Source organism: Melanotaenia boesemani, chromosome 14 (genome assembly GCF_017639745.1).
Source record: "Melanotaenia boesemani isolate fMelBoe1 chromosome 14, fMelBoe1.pri, whole genome shotgun sequence".
Classification (NCBI taxonomy): domain Eukaryota; kingdom Metazoa; phylum Chordata; class Actinopteri; order Atheriniformes; family Melanotaeniidae; genus Melanotaenia; species Melanotaenia boesemani.
The window spans coordinates 20865360-20869814 of record NC_055695.1 but is presented as its reverse complement, the minus strand read 5'-3'; positions in this window follow the sequence as shown (position 1 = coordinate 20869814).

Genomic DNA, 4455 nt, shown 5'->3' with positions numbered 1-4455 from the left:
AATAGTCATCTTTTGGACAACTGTCAGGTCAACAGTCTTCCCCATGATTGTGTAGCCAACAGAACTAGACTGAGAGATCATTTAAAGGCCGTTGCAGGTGTTTTGAGTTAATTAGCTGATTAGAGTGTGGCACCAGGTGTCTTCAATATTGAACCTTTCCACAATATATTTTAATTTTCTGAGATGGGTCCCACATCATGTGAAAACTTGCGTTTACTCTGTGAGAAACATTTTAGAAGCCATATGAACAACCAGCCTCAACCCCACAGTTCAATCACCCTTAAAAAGCAACACTTACACAACAATTAGCAGTGTGATTCATTTTAATATCCAATGCTGTACGGATACGCAACAACACACGTTTTCCACACAAGGTAACAAAGATTATATGTTTACTGTGCTTTCCTCTGTAAAATTGTCTTATATGGACAAACTTATCTACTATGCATCCATTCAGGCTGATAGTAAATTGAATCAGTGTAAGAAAAAGAACACAAACTAAATTAAATTAAAATAGAAGCACAAGGCCCAACAGCCCACCCAGTACCTCCTATATTTTGAAAATTCTGGTTCACAAGATCCAAAATATCAACATGATCGTGGACCAACAGTGTTGTTGTTCCTTTGTTCTATTTCAGACAGTTCCTGAAAATTTAATTAAAATCTGTCCAAAAATTTTTGAGTTAAATAAATATTAAATAAAAAATAAATAAATAACTAAATAAACAGATGCAGAAGAATGAATACAGAATAAGCTTTGACTTAGATGGGGGAGAAATGGTAAGCAGCTCTTACTACAGCAGGACCAAGTTAGGTGTAGACATGCTTAACAAGATTCCGGGGCAGTATTCATCTGGAGCTGCAAGTAGAAAATGGCCGGTTGAGGTGTTTTATAACATTTTAGACATCACTGAACTGAATGCATGGGTCCTCTACCGGATCTGCATCGATGCCAGAACGAGAGCGTGCTTTCGTTATTGAGCTGTCGACATGCGATACAATTAATCTGTATCTCGATATTTGTCCTATACTAAAGTCTACTCTACTAACTTAAATAGTTCACCTCAATTTATCACGCTGCATGGTAGACAAAGTAATTGCCTGTCTCTAAGTAAGCAAACACCACTGATGCAGATTATTTAATCTGTGAGGAACTCCCATATGTCAACAAGCAGGAAAATGTTTGTTCAGCCTGATCATGGCTGGCTTAACTTGATCCTTTTTTTTCAACAACTCAAAGACAACATGCAAACAGGATGGAGACTGTAGATGTGTGACAACCAGGAAATGGTCAAAAACTGTTGAAACCAGTTTGTTCATCCCTTATCTCTGTGACACTTTGGGTGGAACCAACAAATGCAAACAATTATCAACACCAAACACTTCATTTCTTTCCTCTTGAATTCTTGCAGCGCCTGCTCATACTTAATGTCTGAACAAAAAAACTGTGTTTTTTAAGGACTGATGCCTATATTCATGTTCTTTGTTATGAATATTTCATACATTGTGTGCATGAATGGAAGATGATGTGGGTATTGCAGAATTTCTGAAGGATGCATTCACCATTGCTCCCTCAATTAGAGTCTTTGTTGTGGTAATCACTCACGACATCTGGGCTTCGTATTATCCTCACTGCCCCTGATTTAGCTACAACACCTCATCATCTTTTCTTAGCTCTCTTCAACTCAGTTCGAGGACAGCAAGTACATATTAACACCAAGGTGAATGATACTGCCTTAATAAACATCGCTCATGCAATACCTGATACAAAATCAAACAACTATTTGCATGATGCAGTTTTACAGTTTTTTACAAAACATAGGTCTTGAAACACTAGATCTTGGTCTTGGTTTTGATTTCCATCTATTCAGGATTTTACCAACTATTTGTGCTAGAAAATAGCAAATATTTAGCTGCTATGTGTTATAAAGTAATGCTCTTTTTTAAAAACAAGCGACAAATTACAAAGGATTGGCAACTATAGGCGGTGCTTGGTAAAAATTGATTCAGGATATGACAGCTTACATAATTGTTAGGCAAGAGTCAAACAACTAGAGAAATGATAACAGCAATGAAAAAAATTGGATTTGCCAAACAGCAAGCTATCACTGCAGCCTACTGTTTAGCTGAGATACAGTATGTTAACACAAATTATTCCAGAAAATGAAGACAGACAAGACCCTGCCTAGTCTGCCACTGTATCTTGCCAATGGGTAACATTACGTTGGATGATGGCATCGCAGCTACAAGTGTTACAGAGCATCCAGTAAAACAAAAAATAAATAAATAACACAAGGGTTGAAAAATGAGTTGAGAATGAGATTGTACTCCTCCCCAAAACATGGTTATGTGCTGTATTTGCATGCATGGACATAACGAGGATTACTCTAGACCACATATGTCAAACTGGTCCAGCAAAGGGCCGTGTGGCTGCAGGTTTTTGTTCCAACCAAGCAGCAGCACACCAGATTTGACTGATTCAATCAACTGATCTCAGTCTTCAGACAGCTGATTGGTCAAACTGTGTGCTCTTGGCTGGCTGGAACAAAAACCTGCAGCCACACGGCCCTTTGCTGGACCAGTTTGACATGCCTGCTCTAGACTATCTCCACCTGGTGGTGAATTTAAATCTGGATCCTCTGCTGTTTGCATATCAGCCAGGGATTGATGTATAAAACACTGTCATCTACCTGCTACACAGGACTTACTCACACCTGATGAATAGAAGCACTGTGAGGGTCATGTTTTTTTTTTATTTCTCAAGTGCATTTAACACCATGCAACCATCACTCTTTCAGACAAAGATGGAGGAAACTGGAGTCGAGGTCCACCTGGCTGCATGGATAAGCAAGATCACAGACTTTATGACTGTAAGTCTGATGTGACAGTCTGCAGCATAGGGACCCCACAGAGCACAGTGCTCTGTCTCTTCCTCCTTATCCTGTTCACATCCAAGTTTAAATAAAACATAGACAGCTGTCACTTCCAAAAGTTCAGATGACACAGCTGTTGTTGCACAAGCATGTGATTGGAATGACCAGAGATACGGTAAAATTCATCACAGCCTTTGTTGGCTGCTCTGAGCAGAATCTGCTCCGCATAAACACCAGTAAAGATGAAGGAGGTGTTGACTGACATCCGCAGAAAGCCCCCTCAAACCAAACATGAACATCTTGAGAGTGAATATTTAAATGGTCAAGGAACATAAGTACCCTCATTTTCACCTAAAAAACTAATTAGACTGGTCGACAAATACTGAAAATATACAGGAAGGGATAGAGACGGTTCTATCGGAGACTTCAGGTCCTTTGGCATGTGTAGGATTGTCCTGCATATGTCCTGCATACGTGACGTAGGGACACTCTGTGACACTGTGGTGGCCTCTGCAGTGCACTACACACTGGCCTGCTGGGTTTGTGGGAGCACCAACTGAGTAGTTTTACATCTAACAACTAGGTGATGTTAGAGCTTCAAGGCAGCCAGAAAATTACAGTGTTCATATTAAGTGATGTGTTTATTAATGTTAATTTTACTAATAGTTTTTGTCATAGTTTTCCTTAGAACTTTTTCTGAAATATATATGAGTCAATAAACAAATAAAATTAAAACTGGATTTATACTAGTGCTGTGTCTGCATAAGGTTGGTTACGACATCACCACCGTATGCTCCACATGGGTCCGAAGAGTCTTGATGTGCACCTCTTCCAGACCTGACATGCACCCGTGCTTGCAACACGGTTACGCCAAAGTACTCTCTTGTGATTGGTCAGTTTGTAATTACATTTTTATGGATTTTTGGAGCTTCTCGCTGAATTTGTATATTAACTGTGGAAGAGAAACTACAACATGATGCTGTAACCCTACACTCCTGTACGAAAATACATTTCACAGTGTCAGTAGACGCAGATGCACCACGAGTATAAATCCATCTTAATGAACAAGGTACAAACAATGACAAAATGTACACTTTAGTCAACAGATTAAAAAAAACACAAACAAGATCCAGTTGGACCTAACGTAGTTGTGTGGAAAGGATGGACAAGTTGGAAAGAGATACTGTACAATCATACTTAATCTCTGTGTGTGTTAGGAGAAATGCACAAATATTTGATCTACTCCTGTAAATATTAGCTTAAAATGTTGTCTCATGAAACTAATGCCAACAACTAGGAGATAAAGAGAGTGACCATATGGACACATTTGGCAACAAAATAAAGCAGAACAAGATGCTTTGTAAACCAAGTGGAGCAACTATCAGTGGTAATAACAAAATAAATTTTAAGCAATATTTGCAGACAGGCTATCCTAAATCACTGGTAAGCATGCTAAAGCTAACATTATAACATGAGCTTTTGGTAATTATGCTACACTACCACAGCTCTCATGTCTAAGTTACTAAATCGAGAAGTAAATAAAACAATAATCTGAGATGGAAATGAACAATTGTTAGAATAA